The following is a 20,435-nucleotide window of genomic DNA, read 5'->3' on the forward strand; positions in this document are numbered from 1 at the left end:
ATAGTTTTTTTGTATACTAAGTGGTGTGAATTCTGGAAGATATAAACAATCCAGATGTGTTAGACAAAGGGCAGTCTTGTCGCCTGTGCTTTTTAATATTCTAATGAGCTCCATTCCCAGCCAACAAAACATTCGCACGTTCGTCTATGCGGACGACATTGCATTTTTCACTGCTGCAGCTGACATTCAATCTCTGACATTCAATGTGCGCCTGCAATCGTACCTGAATTTGCTTGAAAGTTGGTTGTGTGACTTACGTCTCACGTTAAATGTAAACAAGTGCGCTGTGCTTGTTTTTAAAATGAAAGATCCTGTTCATCTGTCTCTCAGTTACCAGCGACAAAATATTCCTCAAGTAAAGTCATTAAAATATCTTGGTGTCATTTATGATGACAGTCTCACATGGCGCTCCCACAATGACCATGTCGCAGCGAAAGGGGCTCGTGCTGTGGGCATGTTGCGTAGATTAAGTAATCCCCGTTCTAGAATGCGGAGAGGCGCACTTTTGCTGATATATGTTTTGTATGTCCGACTAATTTTAGAATTTGGATCTGTGCTGTTTTCCGGTACGGCTGCTTACAAAATTCGCCCACTCGTTCTTTTGGAGCGGGAGGCGCTTCGGTTGTGCCTTGGCCTTCCCAAATTTGTGGCCAATAACGTGCTTTATCTTGAAGCCCGTATTCCTCCTTTATCATCTAGATTTCAATTCTTAACTGTTCAGACGTACCCAAGGATATATGAATCAGATTTACACCGCTCCTTGTCTGTTTTTTGTTACCAGCCGACTTCCTTTCTTGGAGTCCACTGGCCTAGATTTCATACATCGAAGGTAGTTATGGTACAAAATTTGCTTGATCCTTTAAATGTTCTTTTGTATAACATCCTTCCGACGAAATACAGTGGGTATACTCTGTAGAAATTGTGTGTGATGACAATTTCTCGAAAAACGCTAAGCATTTACCACCCCACATTTTAAATGGATTATTAGAAGACCATTTACAAAAACTACCTATTAGCTTAACGATAGCTACTGACGCCTCCCAATGTGATGAAAAGGCAGGGGCGGGAATATATTGACCGCTTCTAGATTGGTCTTTTTCTGTGCGGCTTCCCAACTACACCCCAATTTTCCAAGCGGAGTTTCCGCCGGTGGTGCTTGCTCATCAAAAACTAGAGCCAGCTTTCTCTTCAATGGCTGTCATTACAGACTCTCTTTCTTTGTGTTCGTCCCTTGCTTCGGCTGTGGATTCGCCAATCTTAAATACCTTCCATTCATTACTACTTCCGCATTTGAGCCTTGTTCACATGATATGGGTGCAGGTCATAGCGGTGTGACAGCCAATGAAGTTGCGGACTGCCTGGCAAAGGCGTCCCTGAATGGCCCCATGCTACATATCGTTCCGGCTATAGCGTACATCACAACAGAAAGGTTTAGAAGACAGAATTTAAGAATGACAACTGGATCTCTTTTAAGATTTGATGATTACCTGCACTTGAGGTATTCGTGGAGCAGGCAATCATGCCATTCACGGTAGATCCAGGTATCTCTATCAAGGCTCCGCTGCCGGATCCCACCCTTAAATTTTATTTTCACAGGTCTGGGTTGGCGCTTAATCCCGTCTGCGTATTTTGTGGTGAGCATGAAACCTTAGACCATTTTTTTTTTGTCGCCGCTACACCATGATGCGAAGAGGCTTTTTAGAGAAACCTCTACAACAGCTTGGCCTTTGTTTGAACAGCCCAGTCTTATTGTCGTTTGGAGCCACCATACTTGGGTACAGCCACAAGTCTGTTTTTACTGGCGTGCAAATTTTTTTTAATGGAATTAAGACGGCTACCTTGTTAATAATTTTTTTTTAATTTTTTCAATATTATTTTTATTCTTACAATTATCATTATCATTTAACTACTAGACAATAAACATCAGTATCGATCTCCTACGCGCGTTCTGCATTTCCCGTTTCATTTCGTTGTACCTTTTTGTTTACTTCTTTCGTCGTTATCATTCACTTTAATTTCGTCCAGGAATTATTTACCTCAAAAACTCTCTGTGCTCCCCAATTCTTGGCCAATCCCCCTATGTGGGCATGTGCCATAGTATGTGGACAACAACAACGTGCGTATTACCTACGATCTGTAGTTAGACTGACGACTACAAATTCAAGCAAATGTGTTTAAAGGTGAGCGCACCCATGGTAGGTCAGAATCAGCCACAAAAAATTCGCCGCGACACTTTACTCTTTCTTCATAACCCTTACGCAAGGCCGCTACTTGAATTTCGCTGCGTACTTTTTCATGGTTGTCCAAGGCACAAGCTTCAACCTTTGATTCTTTAGGAGAGACGCGCCCCGCATCTTTGCCTTGGACTGCCAAAAACCGGCCAACGCTGTGCTCCTCTTGGAAGCGCGGATGCCTGATTTAAACTCAAGGTTTCAGGTTCTCACTGTGCGAACTTTCCTTGGAGCTTTACAGCCTATTCTAGGATTAGCCAGCCCCACATTTACCACATCCGCAATTCTCTTCTCCGGTACTATTTGGCCTTGGTATAAACACCCTCAGATTGTGTTTACAAATTTGCTGCTATCAAAAATCTCAGTAACAATCAGTTCCATAGTAAAGGTTCACAACCTGCGGAATTTGGCAACACTATCCCACGAAATGCAAATGATTTCCCTGCAAATGTTTTAAATGGACTTATAGAAGAGTAAATGTACAAATTTCCAACACATACTGCAATTTTCACAAATGCCTCACAGCAAAAGGAAAAGGCAGCTATTGACATTTCTTCCAGTGCTCTTTACTGGTGTTATTCCCTTCGGAACCCTGACTATACGCCTATATCCGCTGCTGAATTTCTAACGATTCAGTTCGCCTTACAAAAGGTCCCTTTCAACGTTAGTGAGGTCATTATACTTGCTGACAGCCTTTCTGTCCTGACTGCACTCGAAGACTCAAGGGACGCTCTTCTGGGCCGTCTCCTCAGATTTTTCAAACCACCTCATGTTAAAGAAGTGCGCTTTCTTTGGATACTTGGACATTGCGGCATTGATGCTTATGTGATAGATGATTTTTCAGCAAAGTCTACCCATTGCAGACCTGTGGTACCATTTGCTCCACCAGACACTGTGCAATTAACAACAGCCCGCTTCCACCTGTTCCTGCAACTGCTTGAATCATTAGACTCTCCTTGCTGCATCGTATTTTCAATATTGGGCATTCCCTCGGAGTGTGCGCATATGTACTCTAATATGAGTTGTTTATGACCCTCTTGCGGTGCAGAATTCCACGACTAAATCTATATTTGTTCCGATCGGGGTTCTCTCTGTCGAACTTTTGTGAAACATGTGGCAAATCGAAGCACTATCTCCTTCCCCTCTCCTGTCGGCGGTTTCCTTCTCTGCGAAAAGCTTCTCTACAGATTCCCCTGGCTCGATCAGGCCTTCCTCTTTCTATTCCGGTTCTTCTCTCCTTTGGGGCAATCGTTTGGGGCAATCTCTCCTTTGGGGCAATATGTCCTAAACCGGTGTGCGATTATCTGCATAATTTTATCATTGCGCCAAGGAGACTCCTATGTTAGTTATTCGCATTTCTAAACACAAAATTCAACCTTGACTACGTTAACTGAGTCGATGTTTCACATCTGTTTACTGTGTAAGGCACTCTAATGCCCGCTGTGGGTACCTACCATTCCAACAGAGGACAGAAACAACTATAACTGTATTTCCAAATCGATAAGCTTGATATAAAAGGGTTTCCTAAGGACGGTGACGCAATTGACGTTGTGGTCATATTGGCCACATTCCTCGGCGAACACATCACGATAGCTGACATTTATGTCTGCCACAAAACAAGGTGAAATGAACATGATTGTACGCTTTTCCTGACAGGAAAAACGCACTTTAGTTTTGACAAAGGAAACGTTGATCGCGATCACCACCCACGGCTACAGCCTCTGAAGTGCCGTCTTTGGTACTGAGCGTCTAACTCGTCAACTTTAACAACTGCTAGACGCCACCATCACAAATAAAAAGCAAGATAATTGGAAGTTCGCATGTACGAGGGATGAAAAAATCTTGGGCGTGAAGGTGTAAAAACAACTGTTCTTCGAACGAATAGCTTGGAAGACTTAGAAAAAATGACTGCTGCGAATTGCGGCGCCATGATTAGATGTCAATCATGATATGTGAAACGTGGTACAATGACTGTTCTGTGCAGTTGATATTACATGACTATCAAAATTTTGCGCGCTAAGTCACCCGCTGAACCATGGTGGTGGCGTGATGCACTGACTGAAAATACTTTTGACATAGAAATTTTGCGCGCTAAGTCGCCCGCTGAACCATGGTGGTGGCGTGATGCACTGACTGAAAATACTTTTGACATAGAAATTTTGCGCGCTAAGTCGCCCGCTGAACCATGGTGGTGGCGTGATGCACTGACTGAAAATACTTTTGACATAGAAATTTTGCGCGCTAAGTCGCCCGCTGAACCATGGTAGTGGCGTGATGCACTGACTGAAAATACTTTTGACATAGAAATTTTGCGCGCTAAGTCGCCCGCTTAACCGTGATGAGGGCGTGATCCATTGGCTGAATTTTTCGCGCTAAGTCACCCTCTGATCCGTGATGGTGGCGTGATGCACTGACTAAAAATACTTTTGACATGTACCCTGTTCCAGACTTTACAATGACGACTGACCGTTACTAAATAGTGACGGCGAGTGACAGTTCACAGTTTTTTTTTTCCATTCCTTATCGTCCTCTCAAGGGTGATTTACAGTTTCCTTCCTTTTCTTGAAAACCTGCACATTGATACTATTAAACCTACACAGAGCCTAAACATGGTACTGTGTCAGTTGAAGATTCGCATGGATTTTTAGGTATGTAACTGAATCAACACGTGCCACATCCATGTCAGCTAATCTACACGATGTGCTCATCACTTATGTCGTTAAACACTGATTTTTTCTTCCCACAACAAACTATGCGCCTATTTGCAGACAAACCATAACCGAATCTTTCCTGGCATCTTTTCGAGCCGATGTTCAATGCCATTACACGAGCCACGTTATTTCTAGCACTGATTTGAATGGTATGTACAAAGCTTTTGTGGATGGTGTTCGCGTCAGGCGCGTGTACTGATTAAGGAAGTGGACCTTTTGCAGTTCTTGAAAGGAGTTGGTCATGCCTAAAGCCTCAAGGTGGCTGTGGGATGCAGTGGGCGGCAGATTCAGAGACCGCTTAACGATTTTTGGGACAACGACTTCGAGTTTGGCGTGTTCGTGTTTGCGTAGGTGGAGGTATGGTGCCGAATGAAGGATGAGACTACAAAAGCGTGCGCCAGTCGTAGGGCGCCTTTACTACGGAGCCCACCACGCTTATTAGATATATGGCGTACCAACCATACGGGCTACTTGTTTCCTACTTTACGGAGTTGGGCCAGGGTTGTGACCACACGAGGCTGGTGGTGAATATGAAGCCCAGAACCCTGATTTCTTGGGCCTCCGCGATTTGGCTGTTAGATAGGGAGAGGGCTATTCGAGTGCTATCTGTCTATGAGAATCCGATACAGATGGGGCACATTCTAGGCCGCAACGTGTGACATACATTTAGATCAGGTGTGCTGCCTTTTGAAGATGTTCCTAGCCCATTGTTTAGTCGATATTCTTTCCCCAATCTGTGAATAGTTGGCGGACACTTTATTTTCCTTTCCCTAACCACTTATCGGTGAGGAGAGTCGCCTATTGTCTTATTGGTTGCTGTCCCCGCTAAGGGCAGAGACAGGGGGGTTAAAAGTAAGCACTCTGCTTTGAACCGGTGCTTAATTCGTCTGATCAGTGGTTTAGTCATGTTGTATATAGTCTTCTCCTCGCTATTTTCTTCTTGTTTATGTCTAAATAAATAGTTAGCCTTCTCCTTTCCTCGAGTAACGTGAATGTTTTCGAGTTAGAACCACCAAGTCATCAACAACCTGTTTCCTTTCGTCGCCACTTGAAGGGGAAACTCAACTGGCGCAGTCGAGACAAGATCGCAACGTCTTTCTACTCGAGGCATTGGATGAAGGTGAGAACAAGTCGGTGGACATGCTAAAGAGCAGTTTGTCCTAAAGGAGAAAACGGGAAGCTGCGCCGAAAGACTGACGTTGAGAGCTTCAGGATCATTGGCCGAGTTCGAGCGAACGTCGGAGGCTAAACACTAATAAATGTAAAGCTTTGCGTGTTTCACGGACATCTAACGCTCTTCCTTCATATTATCTTGATGGCACTCCTCTTGATTGGGTAAAAACATTTAAGTACTTAGGAATTCATATCACTCAAAACTTAACATGGTCTATTCATACTGACTACGTGATTAATAACGCTAACCGCATGTTAGGATACCTACGTCGCAAATTCTCTACCGCTCCCTCATCCCTTAACCTTCTACTCTATAAAACGCTCATACGTCCTAAACTAGAATACGCAGCATCAATATGGGACCCTACGCATGAAAACCTCACATAGTCCTTAGAATTAGTCCAAAATAATTCCGTTCGCTTCATTCTTTCAAATTACAACCGTACGGCAAGCATCACAGCCATGAAATCTAACGTCTCACTCCCACCGTTACAATCTCGCCGGAAAATTGGTCGCCTAACGCTATTTCACAAGCTATATCATCACGTTGCGCTTCACAACTACTTTATGTCACCCCCCGAACACATTTCACGTCGCATCGATCACCGCCACAAGGTTGGCATCCCGACATGCCACACCAAATCTTCTTTTCAGTCTTATCTTCCCTGCACATCTGTGGAATGGAACCGCCTTCCCCCCGATATTGCAGCCATTCCTGATAATAAAATCTTTCATGACGCTGTACCTAATATTGTTTATTCTGAAGAAAGTTGATTGTGTGTTTTATCTGCTTCCACTGTATTGTATACATTGTTTTATACTATTTACGTTTTCTGGATGTTGTTATTTGTTTTATGAGGAAATTTATTTTGTAATACCTATTTTCACTGTATTCTATTTCATTGTTGTTTATCCTAAACCCACTGCCCTCTGTAAGGCCTTTGGCCCTGAGGGTACAATAAATAAATAAATAAATAAAGTCAGCGAGGATCTGACGGAGCCGAGCGACGACAAACCATCGAGTCAGCCAGCTGCTGAAAACAACCAGGCATACACATCGAAACTGTTCAGAAAAGGAACCAGACGACCAAGTCAAGCGAGGTCCGAGGCGGTGAGCTGCTGAGGGACCAGGATCAATTAGTGGGCGTCTACCTTCCCGGGAGCCCACTGTCATCAAGTTGAGATTGACAGCGCTGCGGTAGTCGGAGCATCGGAAGAGGTAGGGCACCTTTCTGCTTTCTCCGAAATTGTCATGTCTGCGTAGTGGTCGTGCGCTATAGTGTAACGCCTAAATGACTGATGCAGGGAATGGGCTATAGCCTATAGAGCATTCCGCGTTCACAGAGCGGGTGCTAACGACGCAGCAGGCACTACGAAATATGACGCAAGCTTTGGTGAAAGAAAAGGAGCTTAAGGCTGAAATGTTTCAAACCGAAAAGTTTAAGCTCCAGATTGAGACGAAAAAATAAAGTTGATGCATATGCAACTTCCGCCACTAGTGGATACGCAACAAAACCAGCGGTCTAGTCCAAAGTTAGGCGATTGTGCAAAGGAATTAAAAACGTTGCGGGCGGCTATGCCAGAAATGACCCATTGGCACCCGGGAGCCCGATAGGCGGAGATTAGAAGAGCGCCCCACCAGAGGCGACGTCGACGCAGTTAGCTTTACTTCAACTGTGATTGCGGATCGCAGAAGTAGAGAGGGAATCGCTGTAACTGAAGGGCGAAACAGATCGTCTTCGTTCGGAGCGTATACAACCAGAACAGGCCAGCGAGGCAGCAAAAGTACAGGTGCTAGAAACTCAGAAAGCGAGGCCAGAATTAAGAGATATTAATTCTGAGTCCGACGTTGCAGTTCCTGGCAGGTTAGTTCGCCAGAAGTGCGAAAGCGCACAGCCGACTTTAAAGGTGACAGCAGGTTTTGATGAAAAAGTAGCCGCCGAGATGGCCTGTGGGCCATCACTGGCAGCTGAGGACGCGCCGATCGTGCCGGTCGAGCTGCCGATGCAAAAAGAACGCAGGTTGTGCTAACTAGGACAGTGGCAGATAGGTTGAGCGCGCCGGGCGACACCGAAGCGCTGCGTGAAGATTCAGCTAGGGTGTCCATGCACGACTCAGAAGCAGAGGAACGGTACGCAGAAAACCATCAGACACCGGTTGACAGGCCGAGTTTCGAGAAGATGTTGGCATGACAGGAAACAACGCAGCTATTGGTATCATATTGAGATGCGTCGATACCAGAAAAACAAGGCCACATCGTATGCATACAGAAAAAGGTGTATTGGCATTGCAGCTACAGCCGAAAGTGTACAAAATCTTGAAACTTATGCCTCAGAGCCAGTTTTTAGCCTTGCTTTCAGATATGCTGGCATGCACCCTTATCACCACACTCAATTGAGGAAAGTCGGTGGGCACCTACAAATCGGGCGACGAATATCCACACTGCAGACGAAAATCACTAGTGTAGTACTTGCGTCGCGACTGTATGGCACGATGGATCAGGAGCTAGAGGTATACTTTTTGAGAACTCTTGTGAGCTCTCGGTTGTCTTGTATCCGCATTACTTTGGAAGTCACATGGTGTGATGCGCCTTTACCACCACGCCGAGTTGCGGTAAGTCGGTGGTAAAGAAAATCACTTGTCGAGTACTTGCCCTTTGACTGCATTGCATGGTATATCAGGAGCAGTAGGTACCTGACTCGTTTGATCAAGGCTTTTTGAGAACTCCGAAAGCTCCCGGTTGTCTAGCTGTACGATCGCTGCTCTGCTGCAGTGGCGGAGGAAGTTGCGGTAACGACCTTGCGAAAGTCGAACAAAGGCGTAGACGCTGCTGGTGTTAAGGGAGAAGTAGTGCGAACAAGTTCCACAACAAACGAACAAGTTCGAACAATTTGAAATGTCTACAAGAAACTATGACAGTGAGGTAACGCATGTAGGTCATTGGGAAAAATACGTCCCATTTTCTTTACCCCCATTTAATGCCAATGGGACTGCTATGTCCCACTTCTTTCCAATGAACCATTTGTACTAGTATTATGAAATTTGTTGAGAACCGTTTATGTGCACCTTGTCTGCTTGTGCAGTTAAAAATGTTTCACCAATTTTACAAAAGAAAACGTTAGAGATCTCTGCGGCGACCCACATTGGGAGAATGCGAAAGCATTGACGCCTCTTCCACACTCGTCGCCTCTCTTTGCTTCACTATTTTGACGTCTAAGCGCTTTTTTGTTGCTCGTTTCTGTTTTTCAGCATTTTTTCCATTACTTCCCTTTTAACTTTTACATCAATGAACGCTTTTTAACCTACTTTTAACTTCCTTTTTTTCTCTTTATGCTCTTTCGATGTCCAAGGCTGTTTTGACGTCATCCCACTACATCGACGACCATGTTTTTATTCGCCTCCAGAGATGGGCATTCTCAAGAGGGCGAGCCCTCATGAGGGCATCCTCACCCTTCATGAAGATTTCACTCGGTGAGGTGAGGGTGAGGGAGGATGGGCGCTTGAAAATCTGTGAGGACGAGGTTTAGGGAGGGAAGACATGGTGAGGTGAGGGCGAGGAAGGAAAGATATGATGAGGTGAGGGTAAGGGAGGGCAAGATAAACTGAGTGAGGGCGAGGGTGGCTGCCCGAACCGTACTGTGGTCTAACGTTGTTGTTTTTTTGTCTGTGTAGCCCATTGTAAATGCCGGTTTTAAAATGCTACTTCTTAGAGTGCAGGTTCCTGGGGAAGACTTCTGCAGTCTGGCGGTACACGAGGCGCACACGAAAGGCGAGCAGCCGCACGCCTTTTCCGTCGCCGCGATGTAGTACACCACTGTCAATGTTATAGATGCCGAAAAAAGCGGTCTTCTAACCCAAAAAGCTTTTTTTAGAGATTGTGTAACGTCCTAGGTGAAACACCCTTCACAGTGCGCTAACGAGGGGGCGCTGGCCGGGCTGTGCGGGTGGCTGCCGGTCCAACGGGAACCAAGGTACCGCAGTCAACATTTTCATTATCAGTCCCGAGTCTGTCAGATGATCAGAGTGTAGAGTAAAACATGTAAAAATTGTACCAAGTAAGGCTGTTGAATTCCCAAGTTCTAAGCCTTGTTTCCCGGAACGAAGTCCGATTTCAGCTCAGGGAGGCTTCAAAGAATTGGCTGCAGCGCAAGAAATGCTTCTACGAAATTCCGCTGTCAAATCAAAGCCAGATGGCGGTGTTGGTTTGGAAGTTTTTCATTCACACAGTGCGTAGTTCACTACAGTCGTATCTTCTTTACACTTTCGCTGGAATTGCGGTATAGGAAAGCGATGCCGCAATGTGCTGGGCAAAGCCAACCGCTATAGTCTTACCATGGAAAGAAACAAGCAGCTTAACAACCTCGCTCACTTCGCTTTGCATTGTACGATGTTCTGAAAAAGATAAGTTCTACTGCTCTCCAAATAACTGGAAAATCTCTTGGTTTATTTCTGTGCCTGGCGAGACGTGTGACCACGTAATCGCACTCCTGATTTTATGAACCAAATTTCTTGTGGGCATGGTAAGGAATTGACACTCAGCGTTTGGGTAATGCGTAGACATGCAAGTAAAAAAATCACGGGCGGTTTAGCTTGGGGTTAACCACTAATTATCGTGCGTTAGCACCATGAGATCTGTTTTTTCATGGTTTATCTTTCGATGCTTGTGCTTGACCTGGACTGGCTTACTTTTGTTGATATATCATATGATGTAAGTTTGCGTGATACTGCTTCATTTTAAACATGTACTGCGATAGAACTGGTCATTCTCTAGATTCACAGATCTGTGGGAGGTTTGGTTTGGTTTATTTGTGTTTAACGTCCTAAAGCGACTCAGGTTATGAGGGACGCCATAGTGAAGGGCTCCGGATATTTTGACCACCCGGGGTTCTTTCACGTACACTGATATCGCACAGTACACAGTCTTTCGGGCGAGCAGCCGAGCGTCATAAACACAGCCGCCGCGGCGGCTTCTGTGGGAGGCCCGATTTTGTTTCTGAGCAGAGGTGCTACGCGCCACTGCCCTGCGATGGCAGGTGCTGCCATTGGTGGGGCTTGTGAGGCCCATGTTGACCCTGAGGAATCTCTCGAAACTGAACTGCCACGGTGGGCAGCTTGTGATGACGTCACAACGTCACGTGTCCAAGGTGGCCCACTTGGTAGAAGCTGACTTCGGACAGACAGACAACCGCTTTTCGGCCAAGTGGAAGCGCTAGAGCACTAAAATCGCAACTACAGGAATCGTTCACTCCAGACTCGGGCAGTTAGGGATAGTCAGCCCAAATGTTGCATTTTAGCGACCAGTTTGATTTTCAAGTGGCCTTAATAATGTTTTATTTTAAGAAGCAGCATAAGAGCTTCACTGCAGCGGAAAGCCGGCACCGCACTGGGGGAAGACACTAATGAAATAAAAAACTTCATAGCTGAGGGAGCGGGATCCGAACCCGGGGCGGCGCTAAAAAACTCTAAGTCCCGCTGGCCGCTGCTGCAGACCACTGCGCCATCGCTAAAGCCTTTTTTAAAGCATGGTATTTATTACATTGAAAATATAATCTATTTACTTTAAATTATTTACAGAAGCTTTAGGAAACTACACGAAACACATCGCAAAAAAATGAGCCGATGCTGAGGCAGCCATCGAATATCGTGCATTAACACACCTAACATAGCTCCCCGGTTCGAGTCCCTGCCACCAGCTAGACCCTAACTTAACTAGTAAGTTTATGCTGCACAAAACGCGAAATTGTATGCCACCACCCCAAACACTGTGACAAACGGTTCAGCCGCAATGTTCATGTGAAAATTCGTAATGGCGTGGAATTGGGTATACCTATGTCGCCTTTTCGAATCCCTGCCACTAGCTATAGGCTCTCACTGAACTAGTCACTATATGTTGAACAAAACGCTGAATCGTATGACACCACCGGGAACATTCTGCGGCAAACAGTTGGCCCACAAATTGTACACGAATGTCGGGACCAGGTGGCCCGACTTTTATGCCTGCCAGGTAGGGATATATATTCATATTGCTCAGAGCGCAAAGAAGAGATATGGTCCCGTTTGGACCCAAGGTATTAAACTTATTTTTGGAGATATGGCGGAGTGCTTGACTTGCTTCACCTCCGCCACGGGTCGGCCCGGTATCGCCCTGGGACATTATAGCGCGCGTCTTTTCTATCATATCCTTTCAGCACGTTGCAGTGATTGTGGCTCAGGCTGAGCCAGTGGGCAGGCATGTGCACTTTCCTTTTTGTTCTTCCTGACACGCAACAAAGACGGCACGAAAGACGAACGAGGATATATAGCGGATCGACATAGTTTGGTTTTGACTTGTAACTAGGGGTGTGCGAAAATTCGGAAATTTCGAATACCGACACAAATATCCTCGCATTCGATTATTCGAACGAATCAAACAGTGTATTTGCAAAGTTTTTCTAAACTAATCGAATAATAATTGGTTTTTCGGGGGGAAAGGAAATGGCGCAGTATATGTCTCATATATCTTTTGACACCTGAACCGCGCCGTAAGGGAAGGGATAAAGGAGGGAGTGAAAGAAGAAAGAGGTGCCGTAGTAGAGGGCTCGTCCGGAATAATTTCGACCACCTGGGGATCTTTAACGTGCACTGACATCGCACAGCACACGGGAGCCTTAGCGTTTTTCCTCCATAAAAAGGCAGCCGCCGCGGTCGGGCTCGAACCCGGGAACTCCGGATCAGTAAAAACTAATCGAATATGTCCAAGTTTTCGAATAATTTGCGTGAGGTTGGAATACGGCCAGCGGTATTTTTCTTTCTTAGGCATAGCAGCAGCGCAAAAAACGCACACAAAAGAAGAACTAGACCGGTGTCTAGTTCTTCTTCTTTTGTGTGTGTGTGTTTTTGCGCTGCTGCTATGCCTAAGAAAAGTTACCAGCTAGCCCAAGAGCTCGTTTTACTGAGGTACTTTTCTTTCACGACTTTTCCAAAAACAGGGACCATACACGCCGCATTACCATGCTGCCGCGATCGGTATGCTCTGGATGCAGGTTTCAGCTCCACGGAGCGGTCAATTCGCGTGGCGTTGTTCGTAATCCTCATACATGGCCTCAGAGACTGGATGACGCAGCAGGGCCCAGGTAGGTTCAGGAAACCCAGCCTTTGTGCCTGGCCTCGGAGGTCGTGCCTGATACATAAGCCCTCGCCCATCTCATACACTAAGATGTGGCGCTAGTTTATTATCTTCCATTATCAAGAGCAAAAGGTACTTTTTCTATGCGCTTATCACGTCAATGATAAAGTTAGTGCAGCTACTTTGTTTTGCGAACCGCCAGATTGAGATCAGTGTTGCCCCTTTTAAAAGATACAGCTGTAACTACGAAGGCAGCGCGTCGCTGTTCCTCACAATTGCTTATTTTAATATTCGCACAAGCAGCGAATATTCATCAAAATATTCGCATTCAATTCGGTTCCCTCATCATTGTATTCGTATTCGATTCGGTTTTCAGCCAAACTATCCGTATTCTATCCCGTAGCAACTACTGGTGTTCGATTCTGGTTGGAAAAAGTACTATTCGCACACCCCTATCAATGATTTGTGGTGCTCGGCCACCACGCTGCCGCCTGTTATTATTTTATTCCGTTATGTAACCACTTCGATTACCATGGCAACCACTGCGTTACGGTTTGCGTCATAACGCATAACGTTGAGACCCGAAGCGCGACAAGTAGAGCAAGGCTGAGCACATCACCAAGGAGTGTCACTCCGGTTTAAAGTCGCTCGGTTCATACACTTCGATCCCTCTGATGAACAATCAATTAAATGGGAAAACTCTTAATATCCTGCCTGAACGAACTCCCGAGCTCTCGGGCTGTGCCTGAATTGTCGCCGTCTTCGTCACGTACCCGCGTTCACGCGTGTCACATGCACTGCATGCCAGTCTCTCACGCTGCAGTTTGAAAGCGCGGTATTCGTGATCTTTCATCCGTGTGCGTGGAAGCGTCATCAGACGAGCATGCAACAAACCGCATGAAATGTTGGAAGATTGGAAGCAGTCAAATTCAGAAGGCCCAGTGCTGTCGCAAAGTCATCGGCTAATGGTAATTAAACGACCTACAAAATTTCCTTGTTCCGAGTCTATTCTGAGCTTAGCACTTATTGTAATTGTCCTGATGAACGCTACTGTACTGCTTCCTAATTATTCTTGGCGTACATACACACACACATACAACGCGCTGATTCATCTTGGCAGTGAATATAGATAACAATGAAATGTTGTAAGTTCAGGGCGCATGTATGCATTTAGCTAGTGCGTGCCAAAAGTAAACGCAGAGTGATATTTTGGGGTTTAACTCGTAATTGTCTCGGTTTTGTCTCACGAATTAGCTCACACAACACACGTACACGCACACACACAACACTATAAGCATCTAGCCTCCCGTCCAATAGTGCCTTTAGGGCTTGTCTTATATATTATTACTGAGTAATATAGCTAGAAGTTGCCGACTACCAAAAATAACTCGAGTTTTAAAACGATTGTTTGTGAGGGTGAGGGTGGGCCGACGATGTGAAGGTGAGGGCAAGGGAGGGCGAGCAGATTTTTCGAAGTGAGGGTGAGGGTGAGCCTGATAATAATAATAATTGTTTTTTGGGGAAAGGAAATGGCACAGTATCTGTCTCATATATCGTTGGACACCTGAGCCACGCCGTAAGGGAAGGGATAAAGGAGGGAGCGAAAGAAGACAGGAAGGAAGAGGTGCCGTAGACGAGGGCTCCGGAATAATTTCGACCACGTGGGGATCTTTAAAGTGCACTGACAGCGCACAGCACACGGGCGCCTTAGCGTTTTTCCTCCATAAAAACGCAGCCGCCGCGGCCGGGTTCGAACCCGGGAACTGCGGATCAGGTGCCGAGCGCGCTAACCACTGAGCCACCGCGGCGGGTTGAGCCTGATAACTTTTCAAAATGAGGGCGAGGGAGGGTCATGGATTCAAAAGTGAGGGTGAGGGAGGAAAAGTGAAAATGCGGGCAGTTGTCCATCTCTGTATCGCCTCTAATTACTCCACACAAACCAAAGCTTTTTGTTTGATTAATTATCGTTCATTAATAACATTTTCGACGTCCAAGACCGTTCTGACATCTACCCACTATACCGACGTCCGGGATTATTTAGACGTCTAATCAACTTTTTCGCCTCCAACTAATTATTCCACATCAATTCATTTGACGCGCATCGACATTTTATCATCCTCTATCACATACAATCATTCTTTTACTCCTAATTCTTCCCCAAACCATGCAAAGGCTGCCGACACGTTTTGCGTCCACTTTCTGCGGACATGAAACCGCGAACATAGCAAAGTAATGCTTTCGCATTAAAAATATATGCTGTCCCAAAAAGGGTTAATATAGGCTACTTGAAGCCATGAACTTTTACCACCACGGGACCACGAAGACGCTTTTGTTGACGCCACATTGCGCTGCTCCGGCGGCAGCGCATCAGCTGGCGCAGGTGAGCTGTAAGTGTCGCCAATAATGCTTTTAGGTTCGGCTCCGTTTCTCTCTCCATCCTGGCGCCAAGGTCACCCGCGGCGCACCAACAACGAGAGCTAAAAGCATTTCATGACTAAGAAAACGGCATCGGCGTCTGCTGCAAATAAAAAAAAAAAGGCGCGCGCTAATTTGCATGACAACGTCGCCTAGGCCAATAAGAAACTCACTCGAGCCTCTCGCGGTGCGCTGGGAGAGGGGAGAAGACGCGTAAAGGTGAAAGGAAGTGATTAATTTTTGTTTACTCAGGTGTTTTAGGCAGCTTTATAACGTTTCATAGATCAGATGCAACGCTTTCAAGAAACGCTTGTTTGCGCTCCCTACATCCACGATCAAACGGTAGAGTTACTTATTAATTGCAATAAGCGGCATAGTATACGTTTTGCCTGCAGGCTTATTACGTGACATTTTTCATGACCTCGACTAAATATGTTCTTATACTGATGGCGACACGCGGTCGCTTACTCGTGCCTTACCACTCGGCTGCAAAACAAGCTCCCTTTATTTTTCTACGCGGACTATACTTCCGTACCTTTCACAACGTACGTTGTGCATGATGGGAGCCGAGTTGCGCGAAGGTGCGCCCTTATGTTCCAACCTCTACGGCAAAGCCGCTCCTCGTGCGACAGAAGCCGCGATATTAGAGCGTCATTGGTGGTGTTCGCTACTTCTGGTTTCTTCTGAGGCCGTAAAATACGATGGATGACTAGCAACACGTTTTCCCTCGACTGTTTAACTTAGTCAGCATTCTCTAAAAAAATAATAATAACGCTGAAAACTCCATCGTGGCATAACTTTTCTGGAAATCTATTCAGCGATTTGCCCATTTGCCCATAATGCGATTTGCTGCATTATGGCATGAACGGGATCACCATGCACATAATTAAGCGTAACACAGTATACGCTATGCTAAACAAGAACTTTCAGTGTAGCATATACGAGTATTGCGTACCGTATCAAAGTGCACGGGGAGATGATGGGCGCCTGCTGGCGCCTCAGCGAAATCAACGCATGCAAATAAGCAGCGCTGCACATTTGAAGTCGGCCGAGCCGCAGCGAATTGGAACATTTGACATCAACGGGATCATGTGATCGCCGCTCCAGAATAGTGTTACGAGAGGCGCGGGGAAAACAGTCGCGTAACTCTGCTCCCTGGGGGAGCATGTACCAGATGTTCCAGCTTAATATTACCAAGCTTTTAAAAAAGATAGTGTCCTATAGCCCTATGAAACCAAGTGAGGCTTGTTCAAAGTCATAAAGCCTATAGTCTGCACTGTTTTTTTCATTGTTCAAACTTAATTATAGCAAAAACTCAGAAGCTATTTTCTTAATTATTGGCTTGAAGAACGAAAGTGTCAATACAAGAGTTGTAGATCGTCTCAAGATGCAGCTAGCAGAGATCATGGTAGGATTTACATATCTTCAATTACTGCATTTATTTATTAGTAAATTAGCTGACTTGTTAGTTATTCACAAAGTAACAGGAACAAATTGTCAATACAGAAGTTGTAGATCTTGAAAATCAGTTGACTGAAATGTTTGCACCAAGCTACCGTTTACATAAAGTAGTTTTTACCTGTCTTAAACCATAACTAGCACAATAAAAGAAAGTTTCCACGTGACAACCGTGCCACTTCAGCGTCGTGTGATAGCTTTCTTTGAAGGCCATGGCCTTCAAAGAAAGCTATCACACGAGCGGCTATTGGTTCACATATCTGCCCCAGTGCACACGCAATGCCTCATTAGGGGGAGCACTAAAGAAAAAAAGAAAGCGAATTTTGTTCTCCGACACGCGTCCCGAGACGCTGAAGTGGCACGGTTGTCACGCGGAAACTTTCTTTTATTGTGCTAGTTATGGTTTAAGGCAGGTAAAAAAAAAACTACTTTATGTAAACGGTAGCTTGGTGCAAACATTTCAGTCCACTGATTTTCAAGATCTACAACTTCTGTATTGACAATTTGTTCCTGTTACTTTGTGAATAACTAACAAGTCAGCTAATTAGGCTTTACTAATAAAGTTTGGAGAGCAAAAGAAAATCTGCAGACTAGGCCATGCAACCTTCTACAGACCTTATTTGGTTGTACTGCGCTAGGACACTTAGTGTTTTTTAAAAGCTTGGTTACACTTAGCTGGGATGCTTCGTACAGGAACGCTAGGCGGAGTCGCACTACAGCACCACAGCATGGTTGTGCCCCAGTGCATACCACCTACAACATGTGATACTTTTTTGAAGTTATTTTTGTAAAAATATTTTCACAAGTACTAGGCATCTAAAAAAATAGCCAATAGCTTTAAAGGGACACTGAGGAGAACTCTATCAATTTTTTTTTGTTAGCAAAATCTGATATTTCGGCATTTCATGATTTTGTTGCCGCTTGTCCTGGCGCGAAAGATGCATTTATTTCAAAGAAATTTGGATTCGAAGTTGAAAAAGTTTTTCCCGCCCCTCTGATTCAAACTCAGGGAACTCTTATGACGCCACAGCAACTCTTATGACGTCACAGAACGAAGTGACGTGAATCCTGACGTAAACGCAGACTCAGTGATTTCTGACGGCTAGCGGTGCGGTGTGCAACCTTCCTTTGAAAGCCTCAGAGATTCGTGACGTCCATGAAGTAAAGAAAATTCCTCCAAGGTGGCGCCTCTTGTCCTAGGAAGAATGTTGACACGAAATTGAGAAAGCGAACTAGAAAATTGACAAGCAAATATCTGGACAGCAGCAAGGGGGCAAATCAGCAATTATCGGTTAAGAAAAAGGTTAAAGAAACAGAGAGAGCTTTGTGGAAAACAGGGATGCTGACGAAATCGGCACTGGAAACATACCGGACCTTTAAACAGGAAATTGTCAAAGAAAATATCTATGATAATTGTAGGGGAAGCTCTTTGTTGTTTGAGGCCAGGACTGGAGTTTTGCGGACTAAAACGTATGGACCTCCTGCATGTTTGTAAACAAACGAGGTGGCGCTGCAGTCGCTAGCGAGCTCGTGGTAGGCAAAAGGTCGGGGAGTGGCCGTCGCGGATAGGTGTTGAGCGCGGGTTTTCAAGGCTTGTATGCGCGTTTCCAGTTTCTGCGAATCATAGCAATGGTCGATGCTTCCAACTTGGTAATTCGTTGAAGTACACGAGCTCGCGTTGGCCACGTGCGGCCTATAAAGAGGAATAGTTTGTCACTGTATTGTATATATGGTTAGTAGTAAACATGTAGAAAGCGTTCCTGCCGTTTATTTATGCGCTAGGCATTGAATAAAACAAGTTTTGACACTCTGCACTAGCCGGAATGATTTTACTTCGGGACAATAGTGAGGGAAAGTGCTGGCGTTGTTTCGTCGGAGCAGACGTGCGCTCATCTGTAGGCATACGTGTCGCGCTGCGCGAAAAGTGGGGACAGCGTCGTGTCCCTGATCTCCTGTCTCGCTTAGCGCTGTTTTTAGCCGCATGACCACGCACCAGCCAAGCCGACTTGTCCTCTTGTTAAGCTGGTCGATTTGGTGAAAATTTTTATTTCTAGAATTATTTCTTTCCTAGCCCTGAAGTCGTTTCGTGACGAAAAATTATAGCAAAATATTGAGTACAAATTTATAAATTGCGCTTTTTAGAAATGTGGTCGTCCAAAATTGTGAGGTAATTTATTTGATTTCAGTGCCGCATTTCTTTGACCAAAGCGAAAGCGAAGATGCCATAAACTTTAAGGTATGTTTTGTGACCTCTCACATTTTCTGCGACTGGATCACTCACCTTCGTAATTCGCATGAAAATCAAATGATTCCATTTGTCGCAAACTATTCCTGAGACGTTGAGGAGCGTAATAAATCTCGATTTTTTTCCCTACACGTGCAGTATTGTGTTAGTTATTTCTTGTAAGAAACGCTTTCATGTAACTATGCATGCATAAGTACTGTCATATAGAAAAAGAACTAATCGCGTCATCGTACAGAACAGGGCTTTATGTACATGCTGGCATAAAAAAACTGCCTCACTATCTACTCAATTATTTGAGACCTTGGGGGGACTTAACGACGGTGTTAATTATAATTACCCAGAACTGCACCAGGTATAGCTATAAATAAAAGGAATTACTGAAACTAGCGTAGGAATTTCATATTTGCACCAAGTTTAGTTACATATCGCATGCATGAATAACGAAAACACACTTCATTGTCACGTCCCCTCTCAATCTTGCCACGTGTCTGTTAGTAGCACGCCTGCGGCTGCTTCTTTCCAAACAAGCTTCGCGATCATGTACTACCTCATGAAACATGACACATGCATGATGCAATGAAAAAGCATATGGCGTTTAGCACACTTAAGGTATGCTATTCTAAGCACACCAACGCGACCACGCAAGATTGACACAACTTACCAGACTTCTTTCTACTCGAATGAAATAATTACGTCGTCATATCAAGAAACAGTTTCAAGTAAATATTAAATGTCATAAAACGCTCCATTAAAACATGGGGTGCTATTAACAAAAAAACTCATTCCTTGGGGGTGAGTGAACCTGTCGGCGCCCCGTGCACTCCGGCTCAAGGTGATAAGTACGGGTGCAGCTGCATATGTCTTTTTTTTTTCCTTGAGCAATTATCAGCCTACTATCCTGAAGTTCAGGTGAATGAACGCAGTAACTTACATGCTATTAAGTGCATTGAGTGGCAGGGCCTATCGACTCCCAGACTTCGCGCTTTACTACCGTGGCCCAATGTCTGTTAGCCAGTTTCCGAATGCGGCATTTATGCGCGAGAAACCTATCGAGGCTAATTTAATATTTTTTATGCTACTGCGCGGATCCAGCAGTG

This window comes from Amblyomma americanum, chromosome 11, assembly GCF_052857255.1.
Source record: "Amblyomma americanum isolate KBUSLIRL-KWMA chromosome 11, ASM5285725v1, whole genome shotgun sequence".
NCBI classification, from domain to species: Eukaryota; Metazoa; Arthropoda; class Arachnida; order Ixodida; family Ixodidae; genus Amblyomma; species Amblyomma americanum.